The sequence below is a fragment of the Anolis carolinensis genome, chromosome 3 (genome assembly GCF_035594765.1).
Source record: "Anolis carolinensis isolate JA03-04 chromosome 3, rAnoCar3.1.pri, whole genome shotgun sequence".
Classification (NCBI taxonomy): domain Eukaryota; kingdom Metazoa; phylum Chordata; class Lepidosauria; order Squamata; family Dactyloidae; genus Anolis; species Anolis carolinensis.
In genome coordinates, this window is record NC_085843.1 from 85,702,456 (window position 1) to 85,727,846 (window position 25,391).

The 25,391-nt window shown below is 49.3% G+C and overlaps 1 protein-coding gene across 7 annotated transcripts in view; it reads left to right on the forward strand.

Moving 5' to 3' along the window:
- The first annotated feature begins 653 nt into the window (after positions 1-653).
- Positions 654-25,391, forward strand: part of bcor (BCL6 corepressor) — a 101,438-nt gene continuing 76,700 nt past the window's right edge. For 3 of the 7 annotated variants that reach the window (XM_008107394.3, XM_008107395.3, XM_008107393.3), the window contains exon 1: positions 5,726-6,279. The gene's annotated coding sequence lies outside the window, so the exon portion shown is untranslated. Of the gene's footprint in view, positions 801-5,725; positions 6,280-6,351; positions 6,683-6,719; positions 6,997-25,391 lie in introns of those variants that run through there. The other 4 variants (XM_008107390.3, XM_008107386.3, XM_008107392.3 and 1 more) reach the window with 4 other exon arrangements.

Below are 25,391 nucleotides of genomic sequence, written 5' to 3' on the forward strand. Positions count from 1 at the left end.
GTCTTCAATGTGGAATGAACATGTAAGTCAATACAACTGATTCCGTAGACTTATTACTGGAGTTAGGACTTCACAATACGATTCAGGCCAGGCCAGTGTATTGTTTTGCTAGTAAAATGAGTATAGTTTGCATTTAAAGGGCAACCTTGCTTACCAGAGAAAGCACCCTTGGGAAGCGGAGGAGCATTTACACCAGGGATTCCCTCCCTCGCCTACTTCCTCTCCTTTTGGCCAGAAGAAAATCTATTCCAGAGTGTGCTTCGTCTAATAACTTTTAATGTCTAGCGCTAAAACGTCTTTATAAAAAATAGCTTTACAGAATATAATAGGCCAGGTGTCCTCCTGCTCGTTACCAGAGATTGAAAAAACACGTGGGATCGGGCGAGTTTGGGTTTTTCCCCCTCAGATGCAAATCTCATAAAATGGCTACAATATATCCCTAGTATTGGATTCCAGAGTCGCCACCTCCCTTCCTTCCAGCCACCTCTGAAGAAAAGCCTTTCCAAAGCCATTCCAAGGCAACCCCCTTCATTTGCAGTTGGCCCTCCCTTCCTCTTAAGAGCGTTTTAAGCTACTGCCGGGGAAATCGATGGCTTTTGTCATTGGTATCAGCTGTTTAAGAAGCTGAAAAGCTTGTGTGTGCAGAGGGTTTCGGGTTACAAACGGGAGACATGGCTCACTTCTGCTTTCCTCTCCCCTCTTCTTCCCTCTTCTACAGGATCAACGTGGGGTTGAGTGGTTTGTGTGCTGGACTGTGACTCTGGAGAAGAACAGGAGTGGATCTAGCCAGCAGAACGAAGGTAACTTCCATGGCTCAATGCTATGCGGTCATGGTGTTGTAGTTCCTGAGGCACCAACACTCTTAGGCTCTGTAAAACCAAAACTTCCAGCATTCCATAGCACTGGGTAATTGCAGTTAAAGTGGTTTCAAACTGCATGAATTTTACAGGGAGAGCAGAGGAGTTAGTCCATGCTCTGCTATGGAAACATGCTGGTTGACCTTGGGCAAGTCACACTGTGTTGCTGTGAGTTTTTCGGGCTGTATGGCCAAGTTCCAGAAGCATGCTTTCCTGACATTTCACCTGCATCTATGGCAGACATCCTCATTGGTTGTGAGGTCTGTTGGAAATTAGGCAAGTGGGGTTCAGGGTGGAATGTTCAGGGTGGGGAAAATAACTCTTGTCTGTTTGAGACCGGTGTGAATGTTGCAATTGGCCAGCTTGATTAGTTTTGAATGGCTTTGTAGCTGCACGGCCTGGCTGCTTCCTGCCTGGGGGAATCCTTTGTTGGGAGGTGTTTGCTGGCCCTGATTATTATATGTCTGGAATTCCTCTGTTGTTCTATATTTACTGTCCTGATTTTAGAGTTGTTTTAATACTGGTAGCCAGATTTTGTTCATTTTCATGGTTTCCTCCTTTCTGTTGAAATTGTCCACATGCTTGTGGATTTCAGTGTCTTCTCTGTGTAGTCTGACATGGTGATTGTTAGAGTGGCCCAGCTAGTCACACTCTCTGAGCCTCAAGAAGGCGGCAATGGCAACCCAGCTGTGAACAAATGTGCCCAAGAGCCTTCCAGAGAGCCCCTCATTGTCTGCCTGAAAACAAATGCCTTCTTCCTATAGGATAAAAATCGAACAGAATATCGAAGAGATATGTTGAAGCAGTGCAGATCTCTGTCTCAGAGAGTCATATATATTTGTACATCCTGTGAGTTCGTCTTTCTCTCTTCCCCTGGCTGTGCCCGCAGCGAACGAGTTTCGCATCAATGCAGCCTGCGTGGTTCCTGCCTATTGAATAAGCCGCGCGTTAACGAGGGAAAATATTACGAGGCTGAAACGCTCCCGGCTTCCCTCCCACAGATTTCTGGACTTCGCGGCGCAAAGGAGGCTGGCTGGGAGGTGCCTTGGACGAGTGAATGGCCTGACTCTCTTGTCCTTTGCGCGCCCGTTTGGGTGTAAACAGCTTCCCCACGCCCAGGGCAGAGGGGGAGGGAAGGCAAGGCGAAGCAAGCTGGATGCAAGCTCCTTCGCAGCCTGCGAGAAGGAGATCCCATTCCTTTCAACGGGGCTGAGTTTGGGTTCCCCTCCCCCACAGTCTCGAGGCCTTGAATCGAGAGCAGGTTTTTTCTGAACTGAACAGGGCTTCCTAAGGCCTGCAGTCTTGGCTGCACGAAACCGGGGTTCATCCTGCCCACATTGCTCAGAAACAAGGGAGCATTTACACCAGGCATGGGCAAACCTGGGCCTTCCAGGAGTTTTGGACTTCAACTCCCTCCATTCCTAACAGCCTCAGGCCCCTTCCCCCTTAAGCGGTCTGTATGGCCATGTTTCAGAAGCATTCTTTCCTGACGTTTTGCTCACATATATGGCAGACATCCTCAGAGGTTGTGAGGTATGTTGGAAACTAGCCAAGTGGGGTTTATATATCTGTGGAATGTCCAGGGTGGGAGAAAGAATTCTTGCCTGTTTGAGTCAGGTGTGAATGTTTCAATTGGCCACTTTGATTAGCATTGAATAGCTTTTCAGCTTCTGGCTGTTTACTGCCTGGGGGGAATCCTTTGTTGGGAGATGTTATCTGGCCTTGATAGATTCATGTCTGGAATTCTCTTGTTTTCAGAGTGTTGTTCTTTATTTACTGTCTTGATTTTAGAGTTTTTTAAATACTGGTAGCCAGATTGTGTTGATTTTCATGGTTTCCTCCTTTCTGTTGAAATTGTCCACATGCTTGTGGATTTCAATGGCTTCTCTGTGTAGTCTGACATGATGGTGGTTAGAGTGGTTCAGCATTTCTGTGTTCTCAAATAATATGCTGTGATCAGGTTGGCTCATCAAGTGCTCTGCTATGGCTGACTTCTCTGGTTGGATTAGTCTGCAGAGGAATTCCAGACATGAATAAATCAATCAGCTAACACCTCCTAACAAAGGATTCCCGCCAGGCAGGAATCAGCCAGGTCTTGAAACTGCAAGGCTTTTCAATGCTAATAACGGTGATTAATTGCAACATTTACGCTTGCCTCAAACATTCAAGAGCTCTTTCTCCCACCCTGGATATTCCACACATATATAAACCCCACTTGCCTAGTTTCCAACAGACCTCGCAACCTCTGAAGATGCCTGCCATAGATGCAGGTGAAACGTCAGGAAGGAATACTTCTGGAACATGGCTATACAGCCTGGAAAACTCACAGCAACCCTATTAAGGCATGATTCCTGTTGCTCAGAACCAATGCAATCTTGACACCCCTTGAACTGCCATGGCCCAATGCTATGGGGTCATTGGAGTTGTAGTTTTGTAAGATCCTTGTTCTTTTCTGCCAAACGACAACATCTAGGACTCCATAGCCATTAAGCCATGGCAGTCAACTGCGGTCCTTCTACAGGGCAGATGCGCCCGATGAGATCTAGGCGTCGGGAACGCGGCTGGCCCAGCTGCCTTGCCCAGTTAAGCAGATAAGGGAGATAAGGGCTGCGCCAGCAATGAGGCAATCCAGAGACAGGCAGAGAACGAACTCCCCAGCGAGTCGATAGCAATGCGGAGAGAGCCGGGACTTTCGCAGCCGAGGCAGCACGCGTTGCCTTTCAGGCAGCCAGAAAAAGGGAAACCGCTCTGTTTCTCCGGAAAGTGGCTGCTGTTGAGAAACGCATGTTTTCCATGACACCCGAGGGGCGGGATGAGGGGTGGGGGTGGAGGAGAGGAAGAAGAAAACCCCTCGGGGATTAAAAGGACAACAACAACAACAAACCGAAAGGGAATGGGGGAGGTGGAGCGGAGGGTAACCAAAAATAAAAACCGGGAACATTGGAGGAAAGCGACGGTTTGTGCGTTTCTGGAAAGAGGAGATAAAGGGGAAACGGAGGCTTAGAATATAGGTTGGTAGGGAGGAGGAACACCGCAGGGTTATCAAAGCCCTCCCGCCTCAAAAAGGAGGGTTAAGGGGCATTTTTCCCCTGGGAGGAGCAGATAGGGCCGCAATGTGGGTAGGTGGGGGTAAAGGAAGAAACAACAATCTGGCGAGCTGTGGGTGTCAATGGGACTCCCATGAAGGGGGCTGGGAGGGAGAAGGAGAAGATAAGGTGGAAAGGAACAAAGAAATAACTCATATGGGGCTGGGGTGCTGTGAGTTTTCCGGCCTGTATGGTTCTAGAAGCATTCTCTCCTTACGGGTTTCGCCTACATCTCTGGCAGGCATCCTCAGAAATAGGAGCCCCCGTGGCGCGATGTGTTAAACCCTTGTGTCGGCAGGACTGCTGACTTGAAGGTTGCGGGACATAAGATAAGCCTCCCACAGGATGGTAAAACATAAAACATCTGGGCGTCCCCGGGGTAACGTCCTTGCAGACGGCCAATTCTCTCACACCAGAAGGGACTTGCAGTTTCTCAAGTAGCTCCTGACACGAAAAAAATCCTCAGAGATGGTGAGCTATATTGGAAACTAGACAAGGGCGGTTTATATATCTGTGGAAGGTCCAGGACGGGAGAAAGAACTCTTGTCTGTTGGAGGCAGGTGTGAATGTTGCAATTAATCACCTTGATTAGTGTCGAAAAGCCTTGCATCTTCAAGCCCTGGACGATTCCTACCAGAGGAATCCTATGTTGGGAGTGTTAGCTGGCCCTGATTTTTTCATGTCTGGAATTCCCGTTTTTTAGTGTTGTTCTTTATTTATTGTCCTGGAAATCCGAGAGGGTAGAACGGGGCCAAAGGTGGGATGAAAAGGAGGGGGCAGATCCTGAATAATTTCTGCCTGTTGCCCATGCGGGTGTACGGAAACGTCCATGGGCAGCGTGGCCTAGTGGTTTGTGTGATTTGGAGACTAAGTTTCGATTCCCTGCTGCGTTTTATTAACCCATTTTGGGCGAGTCGCACACTCTCAGCTGCAGGAAAAACTCTGAGGTCTCTATAAGTCAGGAAAGGCTCACAACACAATGGGCAGAGAAGTCCTTCCTTTCGTCCTCCTGCCCTAGAAACAGGGAGGACTTTAAAAGACTCTTAGGAGGGAAGGGGTTGCGCAGGACAAGAGAGGTAAACAGGTCCTGAGGCGAGGAAGGAGAGCTCAGACTCGGCGAGGAGGCGAAGCACAATCCTTCCGCAAAAGGGGGGGGGGGAGGTTGGGTGGGCGACCGAGGCGACCCCTCTCGTGTCAGGAAGGTCTCCTCCTCCTCCTCTTTCTTCTCCTCGGCTGCCGGGCTTTGACAGCTTGGTGAAGCGAAGTGAGAGGAGCTTTATGGTAATTGCGGCTCTCCACTGGCCTTCTGGGTAGCTAGCGAGAGCGGAGCTGAGTCTGGAGCGAAGGTGGGGGGGAAGGGCGGTCAGGCGGGAGACGACTTTCCTTTTCAACCCTCTCTCCCCCCTTCTCTCTCTCTTGGTCAAAAGGAGAGCGGAGTCTCCTTAGGACGCCCTCAGGCAGGGCGAGGCGAGGGAGAAGGACGTCGGCGGCGGGTGTGTGTTTCTCTCTCTTTTGGGACGAGAAAGAGAGAAGCAGCGAGGAGGAGGAAGGAGGACTCAAGGCGAGAAAGAGGAGAGTCTTATTAAAAGGCAGGGAAGCGAGTGAGAAGGAGGCAGAGAGAGCGAGAGCGGAAGAGAGGCCCGCTGTTGCTGTTTCGGCGTCGCTTCTGCTGCTGCCTCTGCTGGCGACGTCTCCCTCCTCCTTCCGTCCCTCCCTCCCTCCGCGGAGCCCGAGGGGGAGGGGAAAGCAAAAGGGGGCGGGGAACAGGAGGAGGAGGAAGAGAGAGAGGAGCCAGGGGCGGAGGGGGGGCAACGTGCAGCAGACGGAGCCCGGTCTCCCAAGCGGCAAGGTGAGGAAGAGCGGCTTCCCCGGCGGATTCAATCCCTAGAGCTCAGCCAGCCCCCCTTCCCCAGCACACACCCCCCAAGACTCCCCCTTTGCTCAGAGGAGGGCTCTTCGAAGGGGACGAAGGCGAGGCAGGAGCATGTAGGCGCCTCCGCGGCGGAGAGAGAGCCGTCGAGCCCGGAGCCCCGCAGCAACATGGCGCTGCTGCCGAAGCGGAGCCCGCTGGGGCGCTGACCCCTGCCTCCACCGCCCCTTCTCGCCCCATTGCGCCCCCCTCCCTTCGCCGCCCCACCGGCCCCAAGCGGCGCCTCGGACGGACGGACGGACGGCGGAGGCAGACCCGGAGTCTCGCCTCAGGAGATCGCCAAACTTTTTCTCGCCCACCGCAGACCGAACAAGGAGGAGGAGGAGAAGGGGACGCTCTACATACAGGCAGCCTCGGACCCCCCTCCCAGCCCCCTCTTTCTCCGCCCGAGAGCCACGAGATCCAGGTCAGTGCCCTTCTCGATGAACTCTCTGTTTTCGCGGCCGCGGAGAAAGACGCCAAACTCCCGAAACTGGGAAGGAAAGGGAGCCCACCCCTTCCTTGTTGGACGCCTTTCTGTGAGGATCACTAGACGAGGCGATTTTTCCCCCTCCTTCTTCTCTTCGGATCTTAGGGGGAGAGGAGAGAAATACGCCTCTGTCTGTGTGTGTATGTATGTGTATGTGTGTGTGTCTCTCTCTGTGCGCGTGCACGCGTGTGTGAGTGCAAAGGACACCCACCGCGAGGACGCCAGAGCGAGCGGCAGCCTTGGTCCGGGTTTGCCTGTCCTTCTCTCGCTCTGTCGGGGGAGACAGGATTGCGATCCGAAGCCAGGAGGAGGAGGAAGGCGGAAGGGAGGCGAGGCCGAGGTTAGGATTGACTTGTGTTGGTCGGGCGGGCGTGTCGTCGGGCGGGTGGAAGTTTGGAGGCGGCTGCGTCGCGAGTTGGACTGAGGAGAAGACGTGGAAAGAGGAAGGTGCCGGTCGCAGACGAACCTCGCTCCCTTGTCTCTCTCCGAAAGCCCCCTCCCCATTACTGGCTCCCAGGGGGATCGGGAAGAGAGGAGGAAAGGTGAAGTGTCCACGCGCGGCGGGATCGTGGGCGGCCCCCTTGCGACGCCTCACCTTTGGGCAGCAGAGGTCAAAGAGATGAGTGCCGGGAAGGGACCGGAGAAGCCTTTGAGGTAAAACGGATGGCGGGGGAGGAAAAGAAAGGCTTCGGCAGGGATCCACGCGTGTCGGGGGCGTGTGGAAAGGACTGCGGAGGCAGCGGGAGGTTTTGTCTCCCGGGTTGGTTGTTTTCGAGGCCACGGCAGATCGGAGTGGGCGGCAGGAAGCAAGCTGCTGCGTGTGTATTTGTCTCGTGGAAACGGTCCCGGGTGGGCGGCTGGGGGGGATAGGGGAGAGAAAAAGGCTCCCTCCGTCCCAGGAGCTGCTGGTTCCAACCCAAAGAGTTTTTCTCGCCCACCGCAGTGGGATTTCACGCCTCCTTTGCACCTTGGATCTGGCTTACTTGGGGAGGGGGGCGGTCGGGCAGGGAAAGGAAGGGAAGGGAAGGGAGGGCTGGCCAGTTGCCTCCTCCCGGGACCGGATGGCCGAGTCTGTTTGCTAAACAGCTCGCCCTTTGGGGGGTCGCTGGAGCGCAACCTTTGAGGTCCGCCTCACCTCCCTCCCTCCCTTCATTCCTTGGGGAGAGCGAGTCCTAGGGAGACCTTGCTTACATTCTTCGCCTTCAGGTTTCGGGGAGTTGCGATTTAGCAACGTTGTGCTTCCACAGGCAAGGTTCTCTAAACTTTTTTTTCTGGGAAAGAGGCTCAAGGCCAAAGGGCTGCCTTAGACGGAGCCCCACGAAAACTCCGTTGACATAGATAAGCAGCGGACCTTCTCCCCTTCCCTCCTTTCTGCGGGAGGGGATAACATGGAGCGCCCTTGAAGAGTCAGTTGATTTGCTTTGGGGCCGCTAGAAGAGGTTGACCGCCCCCCTTCCCCTCTAGTTTCCTCCTTTGCCCCACATTGGCACGCGTGGCTCTTGGCCTCGCCTTTCGCAGCGTAGAGTTTCTCTCTCTCTTGATCTCTTTCTGTCTCTTGGCGGCTGGTGAGTCGTCCGTGGGCTGCGGCAGACGCCTCGGGATGGAAAGCGATGTTTATCAAACTCCAGGCTTGGAGCAGCTTGTTGCTGCTTAACTCCGGAGTAAAGCAGACGGAGAGGATGGTCTCTCCTCCTTTTAATCTTTCGCTGGTTGTTTTGCTTTTGTGAGTTGGCTCCGTAGAAGCGGGTGGGTTTTGTCCTTTTTTTCTCTCTCCTCCATCCAGACAATCTTAATTGCTTTTCGTGGGATTATAAAGCAAGGATTTAATCTCTCTCCCTCTCCTCCCCCCTTCCTTCTTTCCCCCACAAATCCCCGTCTTGCCTCCTGCCTCGAGGTGGGCTTCCCATTTGCGCCACGCAGGAGCCACTGCTCTGGAGATGGTAATTTAGGAGGGATGTTCCGGATCGACCCATTAATTCTTGGCCGGAGTCTTTTTTCTGTGTCAGGAGCCACTTGAGAAACTGCAAGTAGCTTCTGGTTTGAGAGAGTTGGCCGTCTCCAAGGACGTTACCCAGGGGACTCCGGGATGTTTGATGTTTTTACCATCCTGTGGGAGGCTTCTCTCATGTCCCCGCATGGGGAGCTAGAGCTGACAGACGGGAGCTAACCCCCTCCATGGATTCGAACCGCTGAACTTTCAGACAGCAGTCCTGCTGGTTTAACCCATTGCGCATCGACTTTGGTGCGGAGTGGGGTCAGGTCAGAGCCAGACAGCCCGGAGCCGAGCAGAGAGGATCCAGGGAGGCACTTTTTGGGCTCCAAATCCCCACCCCTCCCTCACTCCTTCCCACTTTTCCCCAGCATCATCACCTCCCCCCTCCCCATTTTAGGGGACTCCAGGCTTTCTCCCAGTGCAGCAGTGGCACACGAAACGTGTGGAGCGCCTTTGGCGTGTGCTCCAAAGGGCAGACCAAATCCCATTTGTCAGCCATGAAGGTGGCCTGGTTGCGGGGAGAGGGGGGACGGGGAGAAGAGAGGTCTGCTTTGCCTTCCTGGCGGCTGACCGTGGGCTCCTTCCTCCTTCCCCTCCTGGCCTCGGAGGTGAGCAGTAGCGAGGGAAGCGGAGGGAGAGGAAAGGGGGGGGGTGTCTCTCTCTCTTTTTCCTGGTTTTGTTTCGCCCGCCTGTGATAGATCGGTCTAGACAGCCGTTCAGACTCCCTGCGAGCAAAAGAACCGGAGCCTGAAAGGGAGGGAGGGAGGGAGGGAGGGGGACAAGGAGAATTGCGGAGGAAAAGGTCACCGAGAGACGAGGACCCTCCGATTGGGTTTTGGTTAACCCTTTGCGGGTCGGAGACATAGTTGTATGTATATGTGTGTCTATATCAGGAATGGCAAACTTGGGCTCTCCAGGTGTTTTGGACTTCAACTCCCACCATTCCTAGCAGCCTCAGGCCCTTTCCTTTTCCCCCTCAGCCGCTTAAGCGAAGGGGCCTTAAGGGAAGGGGCCTGAGGCAGTTAGGAATGGTGGGAGTTGAAGTCCAAAACACCTGGAAGGCCCAAGTTTACCCATGCCTGGTCTATATTGATGTATGATCATTGATTATATATATTGGCGTGGGAGCCGATTTCTTTGACATACTTTAGATCTTTGTGCCCCTCCCTCGAGGAAAAGGCAGTAGGCGGAGTGGGGGGCTCTCCTGGGAGGGGGGCCCTGTTCCCACCCCGTCCCTTCTCGCCCCCTGCCAGAGCACCTCTGTTCCGGAATCACTGGGTAGCTGTGAGTTTTCCGGGCTGTCTGGCCATGTTCTAGAAGCATTCTCTCCTGACGTTTTGCCCACATCCATGGCAGGCACCCTCAGAGGATCTGAGATCTGTTGGAAACTAGGCAAGTGGGGTTTATATATCTGTGGAAGGTCCAAGGTGGGAGAAAGTATTATTGTCTGTTGGAGAAAAGTGAATGTTGCAATTAATTACCTTGATTAGCATTGAAAAGCCTTTCAGCTTCAAGGCCTGGTTGATTCCTGCCTGGGTGAATCCTTTGTTAGGAGGTGTTAGCTGGATCTGATTGTTCATGTCTGGAATTCCCCTGTTTTTGAGTGTTGTTCTTTATATAGTGTCCTGATGTTAGAAGTTTTTAAATACTGGTAGCCAGGTTTTGTTTGTTTTCCTGATTTCCTCCTTTCTGTTGAAATTGTCCACATGCTTGTGGATTTCAGTGGCTTCCCTGTGTAGTCTGACATAGTGGTTGTTAGAGTGGACCAGCATTTCTGTTTTCTCAAATAATCTGCTGTGTCCAGGTTGGTCCATCAAGTGCTGTGCTATGGCTGACTTCTTTGGTTGAGTTAGTCTGCAGTGCCTTTCACCTTCCTTGATTCATGTTTGGACAATGCTGCATTTGGTGATCCAGACCTGGGAGGCCGCTCCTCCCCCTTCCCTTCTCAAGGCCAGCTAACACTTCCCAACGAAGGATTCCCACAGGAAGGAATCAGCCAGGCTTTGAAGCTGAAAGGCCATTCAGTACTAATCAAGCTGGCCAATTGCACCATTCACACTTGCTTGGAACAGACAGGAGTTCTTTCTCCCACTCTGGATCTTTCACAGATATATAAACCTCACTTGCCTAGTTTCCAACATACCTCACAACCTCTGAGGATGTCTGACATATATGTGAGCAAAACGTCAGGAGAGAATGCTGTATAGCTCGGAAAACTCACAGCAACCCATTTCCCCTCTTGTTTGGGACCTTCTCCCTCCGCGGAAGGAGCGCGCTGAACCCGGTGTCCTGTTGGGGCCGCGCCAGCCGAGCGCAGCGGAGCAGGAAGGAGCACCGGGCGAGCAGCCAGGGAGGAAGGAAGGAGGGACGTGGAGTCGGAGAGGCGTGGGTCGCTCTCTTCGTCCCGCGGGAGGGCGGGAGAGGGAGAGACGGCTGCCAAGGACAAAGCCGCCGGAGCGGAGAATTGGGCCGGGCCACGGCCTTTGGGAGCGGGGCTGAGCCTCCTCCTTCCTTCCTTCTTCCTTCAAAGAAAGGTGGGCTTAGCGAGGGTCCAAACGGGACTGGCTTGCCCTCCCAGCGCCTTTCGCCTTGACAGTTGCCTCCGACAGGGCTCTAAAAGGGGGAGACAGGGCCTTCGGGACCCCCCTGCTTCCCCCTCTTCATCTTCCCGACCCTCCCCCTCCCAGGAAAGCTCCTTTGCGTCGGATTTGCCCGCAGCAGCGCCGCTCGCTCAGCGCTCAGCTCCTGCCTCTTTGTCTGGAGAGCTTAGGCTGCGAGCGCCCCAGCCTCTCGCTTTCTGGAAAGCTTCCCGACGAGAGGAGGCGGAGGCGGCCAAGCGGACGGCTCTCGGCACTTGGGCTTGTTCCTCTCCGGCTTCTCTTCTCTCTCTCTCTCTCTCTTTTGCACGTCACATCTAAATACATCGGTAATTAGATGGAAGCACCGCCGGAAATGATAGATTGGCTGCATAGCTAATAGGGACGAGGAGAGAGAGAAAGAAAGGCTCTGCTCTGCGCTCGCCCCTCTCCCCCCCCCCTCCCTCCCTCCTCTTCCCCTCGGCTAAGTGGGCCCCCTGGAAAATCAAGCCCGGGCTGAAATTACACGTCGCCGTCCGTTTCGGGGCTGTAATCAGCCGCGCCGAAGGAGAGAGAGGCTCCGCGGCTTCCCTGCTGCAAGCCGCTCTCGAACGTGTTTGCTGCATGATTGTGGGAGGAGGGAACGCGGAGTCTTTTTAAAACCCTCTGGGTGTCTGCTGGCTAAATATATACACCTAGGAAAAGAGCGAGGAGAAAAGCGGGAGGGAGGAAGGGAGGAGAGAGGGAAGGAGGGAAGGAGGGGGCGTCGAGGAGAGGAGAGGAAGGGAAGGGAAGGAGGAGGGGACCCGGGGATCTAATCAAGCCTCGCTTCCTTGCGGCGGCGGCGGCAGCGTTTGCCAAAAACTTGGCTCTGAAGGCGGAGAAGCGCCCTTGGCGAACCTCAGAGGCTTCGTTGGAGGGCCTAGCCCCGGGAGGGGGAAAGAGGGATATCTCCGACATGCACGCCAAAAGCTATCGCAGGCTGCGACTACAGTTGTGCTCCTCGTTGTATGCGCCTCACAATGACGAGCCCATCCCTGGGGTCTCTTGGCAAAATTTGTCGCTTGCCATTTCCTCAGCTGCGAGAGTGTGGCTTGCCCAAGGTCACTCCGCAGATTTCTGTGGCCCAGCGGGGATTCAATCCTGCTTCTCTGGGGGTTTTAAAACAGAGGTTGAGTGGTCATCTGTCGGGAGTGCTTTGATTGTGTGCTCCTCCAGGACAGGAGGTCGGGCTGGATGGCTATTATGGTCTCTTCCAACTCTTTCAGTCTCCTTGTGGAGAGAAAAAGCGGGGTATAAATAGGCGTAATAATAATAATATTTCCTCCCACACTCCTACGTAGTTGCAGCACTCACAAGAGGTCAGACTACACAGAAAAGCCATTGAAATCCACAAGCATGTGGACAATTTCAACAGAAAGGAGAAAACCATAAAAATGAACAATATCTGGCTACCAGTATTTAAAAAATTATAAAATAAGGACAGTAAATAAAGAACAATACTCTGAAAACAGGGGAATTCCAGACAGGAAACAATCAGGGCCAGTTAACACCTCCCAACAAAGGATTTCCCCAGGTAGGAATCAGTCAGGCTTTGAAGCTGCAAGACCATTAAATGTTAACCAAACTGGCCAATTGCAACATTCACACTTACCACAAACAGATAAGAGTTCTTTCTTCCACCTCGGACCTTCCACAGACATATAAACCTCCATTGTCCTAATTTCCAACAGACTTCACAACTTCTAAGGATGGCTGCCATAGATGTGGGGGAAACGTGTTCGGCCGTGGAAGCCTTCACAACACATACTCACAAGATGGCTTTTCTAACTAGGTTAGGCCCATGGGAATGAACGGGACTTGCTAGTCATCAGGCATAGAATACAATCATTGCGTTGGACGAGACTCCAAGGCCTATCCAATCCAGTCCCATTGTGCCACGCAGGAACACACAACCAAAACACCTCAAGCAGTTGGCCACCCAGCCTATTAAAAAACCTCTAAAGAAGGAGACCCCACCACCACACTCCCGAAGCAGGACATTCCACCGCAGAGGATTGCGACGTGTCTTTGTAGTTATTATTCAAATTGGTTTCCTCTCCCGTAGGTGGAATTAAGCGGCAGTCACTGGTTGTAGATGTGGTTCTACAGGAGGGCCCTCCCCGCTTCCTCCTAAATAGGACTGATTCTGTCTCCTGTGTTTACAACCGAGGTGTTTTCCGGCCAACCCCAGCCACCAAGAAATAGGTGGCGATCATTTTCCCACTCTTTTTCCAACCCTCGCTTCTCTAATAGGTGCTTTTCATTTCTGCGAATTGCATCCCGATCTTGGCAGGCGCTCAACTCTAACTATATGGAGCAGAGGTGGTAGTAATTAACGCGTAATGGGCCCTGGGATTGGCTTCGTGGTAGGTGTCATATGGCGAGGGGGGAAAGGCAGATCGGGCTTGCAGTCTTTCTTCATCTCAGCCTCTGCCTCGATGTTTTTTTATCCTGATATAAAAGCCCCTGTCGCTGTAGCTTTGTCTGTCTTGCCCCATTTAGCAGAATGGAGGATTTGAAAAAGGCAGCTGCACTTGGACGCTGGGATGATGCAAGGAGTGTTCTGGGAGGCTTGTCTGGTTTGAGGAAGCCCCAGAGGCAAGGCCAATTTTCGATGTCAACCGAGGCCTTTTCTGCGTAGTGCTTAAAACACACACACGCCATCAATGTACAGATGTAGCCCCACCAGTTCCAAACTGAGCAGCATTTGGCTGGCTGGATTATATTTTGGTGGGGGATTTCCAAAGGGATGGCGATCTTAGTCTGTTGGAGACCAAATTGCAAAGAGCCCCAGGGCACCTTTGACCCTCATCCAGAAATATAGGCCTTTTTTAACTCTCTGAGAATGAAGTTTTACTGCAGAATTCTCACAGAACTCCCTTTAAAGAGTAAGCATGTTATAAAAGGGTGACCTGAAATCACCAATAAAGACTGTCCCTTAGTTTCAGTCACTTGCCATGCAAGTGTAGACATTCAAAAATGTAGTCAAAATTGCTCCAACAATTTTGGATTTATGTTATTTACACCCTACCAAAGGAGAGCTGAAAGCTATCCAGAACATACATTACATCTGGTGTGAACATGGAGCTTTGTGGCTCAAGTGTTTGGGTCTTGGGGGACCTGCACAATGTTGCATTTTATTGTGGAATACCCTTGAGTCTGTGGACATTGGGTCTTTTTAATAAGTAGCAAATATGCTAGAATTCTCACTGGGATCTGAAAATACCCCCAGAATAAAGCATTATTCTGAAGTATGCTTCTGGGCCTAACTAGTCAAGTCTAACTGATTTACTCTGTGAATAGATAGCTTTCTTGTGCTGCTGATTATAATGACCATGGTGGTTAGTCTGAACTAAAATAGACCAATTTAGTAAATTGCTGAATGCTGAGTCACCACATGGATAAATCTAATAGCCTAGATGTGTTTTTTTTCCTAGTAAGGACTGAACAGGAAATTAGGCCTGACGTTTTTTATATTCCATCTTTCTCATGACAGGGAACTCAAGGCACCTTACCAACAAGTTCAGAACCAAATACAATAAAAAAACCTAATAATACAAAGGCTAAAGAACCACAATTAAGGGGTTGTTGTGTGTGCATGGCCATGTTCCAGAAGCATTCTTTCCTCACTTGTACCCACATCTATGGCAGACATCCTCAGAGGTTGTGAGGTGTGTGTGTGTGTATATGAAGAAACACAATATATACCTCACAACCTCTGAGGATGCCTGCCATAGATGTGGGTGAAACCTCAGGAGAGAATGCTTCTGGAACATGGCCATACAGCCCATATAACACACAACAACGCTGTGATTCCAGCCATGAAAGCTTTGACAATGCACCCACAATTAAACTATCTTGTTAAACTATAATAATTTATAAAATAATTAAAATGACACAGCAATAGAAATTTAAAATGCAGCACATGGACCATTTTTTAAAAGCTCCAATACATCCTTCATTGATTTCCAAATGCCTGTCTAAATAAAAAACTACCTGCTACTGAAAAGTGGTTGTTATTGTAGTTTTGCTCTGTTGCAAAGCAAAGATTACCAGCAAATAATAGGGGTAACTTAAAGAGGAGCATGACTTTTTGTTGTTGTGTTTTTGTGTTTTTTTGGATGTGTCTTAGTAGAAAGGTTTCATTAAACTCTTCGCTGTTGTAATACTCAGTGTTCAGACTATCATTTAAAGCAGGGACCTCTCAACTTACATAGAGATACCTGTGATAACACTAGAGTGACATGACCCCTAGAGCCTTGGAGGAAAGGTGTAACCTTGCATGGTTAAGACCAAAGTCCTAAAGTGCTATCTCCCTGTTTTAGTGGGTGCGTTAAGATTTCAGGACTACATGACCTCCTCCTTTTTTTTCCCCTCAGAGCAGAAGCAATAGTTGTTGTTGCTGTTGCTGTTAGGTGCCTTCTGGCTTATATCCTGAGTGACCCTTGGCAGAATGTGTTTGTGGAGGGGGAGGCTTCCTCTGCGGCTGAAAGTGTGGCTTCCCAAGGCCAGCTAGTGGGTTTCCATAACCAGCAGTCCAACTATTACACCATGCTGTAATGACTGTGTTTTCAGAGAAGTTGAAATATTTTTTCTGTTTACATATGAAGGAAGTCTTGTACCTCAAAGTCCACTTTGTTTCAGCAAGGGAGACATAATCTGTACAGTTCTTTTGAAAAATCAAAGTGCTTCTGGTTGGTCAGTAAACCCCAAACTCTGGTTTCCCAGACGCTTTTGAGTTTCAGCTCACAAAACCCCTGATCATTGGCCAAGGCAGCTAAGGCTTCTGGGAGTTGTACTCCAAAACACCTGAGGGACTAGAATTTGGGAATCACTGTTCTAGGTACAGTATGTTGTCAAGGCTTTCATGGGCTGCTGTGAGTTTTCTGGGCTGTATAGCCATGTTCCAGAAGCATTACCTTCTGATGTTTCACCCACATCTATGGCAGGCATCCTCAGAGGTTGTGAGCTCAGTAGGAAACTAGGCAAGTGAGGTTTATTTATCAGTGGAAGGTCCAGGATGGGAGAAAATACTCTTGTCTGTTTGAGGCAAGTGTGACTGTTGCAATTAATCATCTTGATTAGCACTGAAAAGCATTGAAGCTTCAAGGCCTGTCTGATTCCTGCCAGAGGGAATCCTTTGTTGGGAGGTGTTAGCTGACCCTATTGTTTCTTGCCTGGAATTCCCCTGCTTTCAGAACGTTGTTCTTTATTTACTGTCCTGATTTTAGAGATTTGTTTTAAAAATAAAATAAAATACTGGGTAGCCAGATTTATTAAAAAAAATTCCCAGGTGAGGCAAGATTTTCATGTGGGGTTTTCCAGTTCCTGCATTTTGCCCTGTTTTTGTACCCCACTAACTCCCAACTGGAAACACAGTCAAAATTTTCAGGGCTGGAGGTGTCCAAACAATTGAAGCCAGTTATTTTCCTTGCCAGCCGGTTTGGAGACCAGGATAACCAGATGCGACCTTTTCTCTATTCAGGGCAGAGGCTTGGACTGGATTGGCCATGTGGTCTCTTCCAACTTTAATGATTATATATGTCAAAGTATGTATGTATATGTAGATGTTTGTTGGTTTGTTTGGTCTACATGCCTTAACGGATCTGATGTCTTGTTTTTAAACCTACGAGGTCTGCAAAAAGGGGCATTTCCAGCCTTCCAACTCCATAGTTTGACCTTTCGGAGCGGGATTTCTCTCCTCTTGCCGCTTGGCAACAGCTGGGACCCCGGGCTGCGAGGCTCCACTTCCAGGCCTAGCCAGAGAGCCACGCACACGGACAACAACAAGCAGGACAGGAGAGCAGGCGTGGGGGGGGGGGGGGCGGTTTCCTGCGCCATCTCTCCCGGCAACCCAGCCACTTGCAGAGAGAGAGAGAGAGAGAGCAAGCGGCTTCTTTCCGGAGAGCCAGGCTAACCTCGATTTCCTCTCTTCGGGGGAGGGGAAGGAGGGAAGGAAGGAAGCAAAGGGGAGACCGGGAGGAGGGAGAGAAGCGGGGCGCCGAGGCCTCCTTTGCAGGCTGGGCGGGAAGAGGAGGAGGGGAGTTCCCCGCTCGCTCTCTCGCTGGCTGAGCCGCGCCGCCCGCGTTTAATCCTTGTGTCCTTTCCCCGAGCCAGGCTGATAAGCGAGAATTACGCGGCATCGACCTCGCTTTTCCTCAACCGCCCCCCCCCTTCCTCCCCCGCTCAGCTGTCGAGGCCCTGAACCTTTAGCGAGCCGCTGGGGCGATCTTTCCAGGCAGAAGTTAATGAATGTTTCGCCAGGGTCCCTTCGGCGTGTGCTGGCGCCTCTCTAAACGGAGGAGTTGCGGGCACCGAACCAAGGCTCCCTTGCCCCCCTTCGATCTATCTTCTTTGGCTGGATCTTCATTTTCTTCTTCTTCCTCGCTAGCGAGGCATAGCGCTCTCAGCTTTCTCTCCTTTCAAAAATATATCTTTCTCAAACAATCTTTAATAAGGCTTCTGCGCAACGTGATGAGGTAGGCAAGATCCCCTTTCTCGGGGCCTTGCAATGACATAGAAGAGCTCCCCTCGGCTCGCTTCCTGTTGTTTCGCTTCCTGCTGTAACCCATTGTGGAGGGTAAGCTTAACCTCGTGCATTGAAAGGCCTAGCCAGGACTGCGAGGGGAAGGCGGCCATTGTGTTGTTGAAGGCTTTCCTGAACCAGTGGGTCGCTGTGAGTTTTCCGGGCTGCATGGCCATGCTCCAGAAGCATGCTCTCCTGACGTTTCACCCACATATATGGCAGGCATCCTCAGAGGTTGTGAAGTCTGCTGGAAACTAGGCAAGGGGTGTATATATCTGTGGAGGGTCCAGGGTGGGAGAAAGAACTCCTTGAGGCAAGTGTGAATGGTGCGATTGGCCACCTTGATTAGCATTGAATAGCCTTTCATCTTCAAAGCCTGGTTTTTTCCTGCCTGGGGGAATCCTTTGTTGGGAGGTGTTAGCTGGCCCTGATTGTTTCTTGTCTGGAATTCCTGTTTTGAGAAAGTTGTTCTTTATTTACTGTCCTGATTTTAGAGGGTTTTTTTCATACTGGTAGCCAGACCTTGTTCATTTTCATGGTTTTCTCCTTTCTGTTGAAATTGTCCACATGATTGCAGACTTCAATGGATTCTCTGTTGTCTGACATTATGGTTGTTAGAGCAGTCCAGCATTTCTGTGTTCTCAAATAACACACTGTGTCCAGTTGGTGCATCAAGTGCTCTGCTATGGCTGACTTCTCTGGTTGAGTTAGTCTGCAGTGCCTTTCTTATTCCTTGATTAGTGTTTGGGCAATGCTGCTGTGTTGTGATCCCTATGTAGACTTGTCCACAGTTGCATGGTATAGGGTAGAGTCCTGCAGAGGTGAGAGGATCCCTCTTGTCCTTCGCAGAAGGTAGCATTTCTTGGATTTTCTTAGTGTGTCTGTAGATAGTTTGTAGGTTGTGTTTCTTCATCAGCTTCCCTATGCCGTCAGTGGTTCCCTTGATGTATGGTAAGAACACTTTTCCTCTGAATGGATCTTTATGTTTACTCTCATGGTTTGTTCTTGACAAGTCTACATAGGGACCACCAAACGCAGAAAGCAGACAGACCTTGAAGCTGAAAGGCTATTCATTGCTAATCGAGGTGACCAATTGAAACATTCAGACTTTCTCAAACAGACTAGAGTTATTTCTGCCACCCTGGATATTCCACAGCTGCATGGTATAGGGTAGACTCCATGGCAGGAAGCAGCCAACCAAGCTGGCCAATTGCACCATTCACACCTGCCTCAAACAGACAGGAGTTCTTTCTCCCACCCTGGACATTCCACAAATATATAAACCCCACTTGCCTAGTTTCCAACAGACCTCACAACCTCTGAGGATGTCTGGCATAGATGTGAGTGAAACGTCAGGAGAGAATGTTTCTGGAACATGGCCATACAGCCCGGAAAACTCTCAGCAATCTAAGGCAGCCATTATTTGGGGCGCCTTTCCGGCAGGCCCTCCTTGGGAGGGCGTGAAATAGATTTGGGTGATCTGCAAGACAGGTCCCAGCATAATCTAATTATGTACCCCAGGCTCCCGGTGTTATTTTGAAGGAGGCGGACAATGATCAATTTACATTGACCTGGGGCTGGGCGAGCTTTTAGATGGTAATTGCCATATTGATTTGCATGCCAAAAAGGAGAAGGAGAGGGGAGAAGAGAGAGATTGAGAGAGAAAAGGGGGGGGGGGGGAGAGAGAGATTGGGAGAGGGAGCAACCAGCTAAAATTACACACCGGAAGCTCACTCGAACGAAATGTAATGTCTAGGTACCAACGGAAAAGATCGGCTGTACTCCCGGGCTGCTCGGCGTCTATTTTTAGGCCTGTGAAACTTGGAGGAGGAAGTGGAAGGCTTCTTGCTGGCTTTGAACAGTCACCCTACACCTCCGGAAAGGGGGACTCGGGCCCCCCACGAACCCACTCCAGGCCTGAGAGCCCTCCTTATAAGGGCTCCCTCCCACCCTTCAGGGAGCCGCAGTCCCTCGTGCCAGGTGGGGCGGGCGGGAACCGAGGAAAGTGAGGAAAGCAAGGGCAAGGGCTTCGTGCAAGGAGGCAATTAAGAGAGGGCGAAGGCGTAGCATCCCGCTGCTGCTTCCCTGGAAACTGGCTGCTGCGTGGAGAGTGTCGCGTAGGCTATAGTATAGGACGACTCGGGGAAAGGGGTGTGTGTGTGCGCGCGCGCGCGTGTGTGCGTGTTAAAGGGGAAGGGGAGCTTGTGCCTCACGTTCCTCTCTGCGGTTCATCTCCTTCAAGAGGGAAGCATTCCTGGCACTTGGCCTCGCCTTTATTTAGTCTCAGCTGGGAAAGGTTCAGGAAGGAAACACACTTCTTTCCTGATTATGGGCTACTCAGCTCTTTGAAGGAAGGACGTAGGAAAGTAACCAACAGGGATGTGGACCTTTATACCAGAAGCTCTTTTGTCCCTCTGCAATTGTGTCCAAGTACATTATGTATTGCAGCATATTATTTGAGAACACAGAAATGCTGGACCACTCTAACAACCACCATGTCAGACTACACAGAGAAGCCATTGAAATCCACAAGCATGTAGACCAGTGATTCTCAACCTGTGGGGCCCAGGTGTTTTAGCCTACAACTTCCAGAAATCCCAGCCAGTTTACCAGCTGTTAGAATTTCTGGGAATTGAAGGCCAAAACATCTAGGGACCCACAGGTTGAGAACACTGATGTAGACAATATTAACAGAAGGAAGGAGGAAACCATGAAAATGAACAAAATATTTATTTATTTATTTATTTACAGCATTTATATTCTGCCCTTCTCACCCCGAAGGGGACTCAGGGCGGATCACATTACACATATAGGCAAACATTCAATGCCTTTTAACATAGAACAAAGACAAGCAAACATAGGATCCGAGCGGGCCTCGAACTCATGACCTCCTGGTCAGAGTGATTCATTGCAGTGATTAATTGCAGCTGCTCTCCAGCCTGTGCCACAGCCCGAGCCCAGGCTACCAGTATTTTTAAAAACTCTAAAATCAGGACAGTAAATAAAGATCAACACTCTGAAAACAGGGGAATTCCAGACATGAATCAATCAGGACCAGGTAACACCTCCCAAGAAAGGATCCTCCCAGGTAGGAAGCAGCCACGCTTTGAATCTACAAGGCCATTAAATGCTAATCAAGGTGATCAATTGCAACATTCATACTTGCTTCAACCAGACAAGTGTTCTTTCTTCCACCCTGGACCTTCCACAAATATATAACCCCCCCCCCCCCCCCTCTGAGGATACCTGCCATAGATGTGGGACAGAAGTCAGGAGAGAAAACTTCTCGAACATGGCCATACAAAACTCACAGCAATCCAGTGATTCCGGCCATGAAAGCCTTCAACAGCATATTGCAGGCAATACAAGCACAGCTAATATGAGACTTCTGGGTGTTGATGATTTTACCCTTCCACCATGTCACAGCGGTGCAGAAATCCCGTTATCTGAACTGGTAACCTTAGTTGAATAAACTTGCAAAAAATGGGAAAACTAGGAGTTTCAGCAAAGACATATCTAGGTGCTTCTATTTTGGAAGAACTTGGTGCTTGGTTGTTGTGAGTTTTCCTAGCTGTGTGGCCATATTCCAGAAGCGTTATCTCTTGATTTTTTGGCCACATCTATGGCAATCATCCTCAGATGTTGTGAGGTCTGTTGGAAACAAGGCAAGTGGGGTTTATATATCTGTGGAAGGTCCAGGTAAGAGAAAGAACTCTTGTCTATTGGAGCCAAGTGTGAATGTTGCAATTGGCCAGCACTGCCTTCCCTGCCTGGGGAATCCTTTGTTGTGAGGTATTAACTGGCCCTGATTGTTTCATGTCTGGAATTCCCCTGTTTTCAGAAAGTTGTTCTTTATGTACTGTCCTGACTTGAGAGTTTTTAAAATACTGATAGCCAGATTTGGTTTCCTCCTTTCTGTTGAAATTGTCCACATGCTTGTAGATTTCAGAGGCTTTTCTGTGGCATAGTGGTTGTTAAAGTGGTCCAGTATTTCTGTGTTCTCAAATAATATGCTTTGTCCAGGTTGGTTCATCAAGTACTCTGCTCTAGTTCGCTTCTCTGGTTGAATGCAGTGCCTGCCATGTTCCTTGATTCTTTGGGCATTGCTGCATTTGGTGGTTCCTATGTAGATTTGTCCACAGCTGCATGGTATACGGTAGACTCCTGCAGAGATGAGAGGATCCCTCTTGTCCTTCGCTGAATGTAGCATATGTTGGATTTTCTTAGTGGGTCTGTAGATAGTTTGTTGGTAGTTTTTCTTCATCATGGTGCTTGTTTCTGTTTAAAAGTTCTGCCTAGGAGTACAGCTGAAATACACAGGAATAAAACTAGCTTTTAATATCAAAATAAAATGTCCATTGAATTGTGGTTGATTTTAAGAATGAAGGCCTTGCAAAGTGAATAAGAGAGTAAATTGACAGACTTCATCCATTTTTTACTTTGTGCCTGTTATGGTAGGGGGAAGGGGGGGGGGAGGAAATAAGCGGATGCTGTCTATTTTGGTGCTTTAAGACTTTGCTTTCCATCAAGGAAGTGAATTGCAGCCTTACAGGAAGATAGTCTGCTTATGCCTTTCAGAAGACTTTGGTGATGTCACTAAAGACAGAAGGGAGTGCAGTTTGGAGGGGGGAAAATTTGTTTCTCTGGAAGTAGGTCATATCTGCAATCCAGTGAACACTTATTTAAAGAAAGAAGTCCCATTAAAATTCTTTGATCTTGTTTCCCACTAAGTATCCTTTGGCTGCACTATAATGTCTATCCAAGCATTTTTGGAAGCATACCTTTTAACAGGCATGGGCAAACTTTGTCCCTCTGGGTGCTTTGGACTTCAACTCCTACAATTCCTAACAGCCTCAATTGTGGGAGTTGAAGTCCAAAACACCTGAAGGGCAAAAGTTTGCCCATGCCTGCCTTATAACATTTCCCTGAATAAGTTCTGCAAGGGATAGCTCAAATGACGCACTATGGGACCCAACTTCATAGACATTGAAGTTTTAGAACTCAAATTACTGATAAGGCTGGCTGAGCATTTCCCAAGCCATGGTGGTAGCCCTCTTTGATAGGTCATGGCAATTTAGGCTTGCTTTCTTGCTTTTGTGAATTACAACTCTCAGAATTGACCATGTTTGCCCAGGGGAGGATTCTAGGACTTCTGGTTCATAAAAGGAACTTTCCCATGTTCTGGGACAGACAGATGCTCCCGAGAAACATACAAGCAGGAATGCTGAATACTAGCACTGTATTCAGAGATATAGTGCCTTGATTCATTTAGCTGTCATGGCAAAAACCCATTCTAGTTTCCACACATTTGCTGAATCCTTTTTAAAAGCCACCAAGCCAGCAGCCACTGGTGCATTCTATGACAGTCGATTCCATACATTAACTGAGTGTTTTGTAAAAGAGTGCTTCTTTTTGTCAGGTCTGAATCAATCACCATTCAATTTCTTTGGTCAATCTTGGATATGCTTTATATGTCAGTATAAATTTTCACTCTGTACCACATCCAAAAAGTGGATTTATATCCACAAAAGCTCATGTGGAAAAAAAGTTCATCTTAGAAGTGCTGCCACATTTCCTTTCCCTTCCCAGAAATCCCACTCAGTGATAAGTGATGATGAGAGCTGCAGTGGAAAACAGCTGGTATTTGTTTCTGAATTACATCTTTCCGTACTAGTTGTAAGTGTATAAACCTTTGTCATGTTCACCCTAATTTTAGTCATCTTTCTCTTGAAATGAAAAATACGCTTGAGATTTGTTAGTAAAGGATTTATATTAATCTATTGCTCATTGAATTGTAGTGATTGTATGAGATGAGATGATCAGGATTGTATGTAATACTCTAAGTGTGTGTGTGTGTGTGTTACATTAAGAACAAAAGTCAGTGTTTTCAAGAGGGAAGGCCTGGCAGGACAAATGGATCTTTACCCCTCTTACCTTTACCTCACTGATCAGTATTACTTTTTTCAATTATTTGACTTCCAGGATCCCCAAAAATATCTTTCCTGGTTGATTGTTTCTGGTTCAGCCTTGAACAAGCAAAGTCTGAGTAGGGTTTTGTATGGCAAGTGAAACAATTTGTGCTTCTGTAAGATTATTCTTTAGAAAGAATTCCAGAGCCCATGGTGGAGTGATCCTTTTAGAATGCTTAACAGTTTTCTGAATAAGTTATATAACACCAATCCTTGCAGGGATAGCACTGTTGTTTTGTCTCCTATTGGGAGAAAAATATTTATTTGGGAGTAGGGTTCTTCTACCTTTATTTTAAGCAACTACCAAACCATAAAAATGTGATTACTCTAAGGAGTGTTCACTTGAGGGGTTCTGTGTGTTTGGTGAAATACTATGTCAGGAAATTTTTGGGAGAGAGACAGTGTGGTGTAGTGGTTTGAACACTAGACTTTGTTAAGTCATGGAACCCCACCTTGGACATAGGGTCTCAGTAGTTTGTAAATGACACAACAAGCCTATAAGGCAGTGTTTCCCAGCCTGTGGGCTGGGGACCAGCAGTGGGCCAGAAAACAGAGCTGACCAGCCTTCGCCAAAGAAATTATTTCATGGTGTCTTCGTTTTTAGGCCTGTTTCTAGGGTTATTTGGGGTGCTGATTCAGAAAATTGCATTGGGTAGACCACATCAGCTCTAGATGATCAAATACGGTTTTCTGTGGGCAAGCAGATGGGGACTACTAGATGGCATATGCTCTGTATCAGAAATTAAGCTGATGTGGTTTATCCAATGCAGTTTTCTGAATCAGCACCCCAAATAACCTGGCCAAATGGTCTCTGGTCAAAGTGGTCCCTGGTTAAAAAAAAAAAAGGTTAGGAACGATTGCTATAAGAAAATGATGAAGTGCCTCTGAGGAATCCTTATGTGAGAAAACCTTGAGAAATCTATGGAGTTGAGCAAGACAAAAACAAGCAGATTCCCCTTTTCCCCGCCATTCTCGCTTCCCGTCCTCGCCTTCCCCTCACCGGCTGATTCTTTTCCGGGCGGCTTGTGTACCCCACGCGGCTCCTGCTGCAGGTCTTCACAAGAGGGTCCCCACCCCACCCCCCAACTCCTTCGGACCTCTTTCTCCCCCTGCGCGGGGAGAAAACCTTCGCCTTCTACGGAAAGGGCGCGGCTTTTTGCCTGTTCTGGGGGGCTTCAAAGAACCATCCCACCCCCGAAAAACCCAAGCACTGGGCTTCTCAATCATATTCTTCTACACTGCTGAATTAATACAGTTTGACACCACTTTAGCTACCATGGCTCAATGCAATGGGATCATGGGACGTAGAGCTTGATGAAGCAGCAGCACCCTTGAAGGGCAAAGACCTTAGGTTGCTGTAAGTTTTCCGGGCTGTATGGCGACTTCAGAAGCATTGTCTCCTGACGTTTCACCCACCTCTATGGCAGGCATCCTCAGAGGTTGGGAGGTCTGATGGAAATTAGGCAGGAGAGGTTTATATATCTGTGGAAGGTCCAGGGTGGGAGAAAGAACACGTTTCAGAAGCATTGTCTCCTGACGTTTCACCCACCTCTATGGCAGGCATCGTCTGAGGTTGTGAGGTATTGGAAACTAGGCAAGTGGGGTTTTTATATCTGTGGAAAGTCCAAGCTGGGAGAAAGAACTCCTATCTGTTTGAGGCAAGTGTGAATGTTGCAATTAGCCAGCTTGATAGCATTGAGTAGCCTTGCAGCTTCAAAAACTGGTTGTTTCCTGCCTAGGGAAATCCTTTGTTGGGAGGTGTGTTAACTGGTTCTAATTGTTTCTTGTCTGGAATTCCCATGTTTTTGAGTGTTGTTCTTTATTTATTGTCCTGATTTTACAGTTTTTTTAAATACTGGAGTGTGTTTATTTTCATGGTTTCCTCATTTCTGTTGAAATTGTCCAGGTGCTTGTGGGTTTCAATGTCTTCTCTGTTTAGTCTA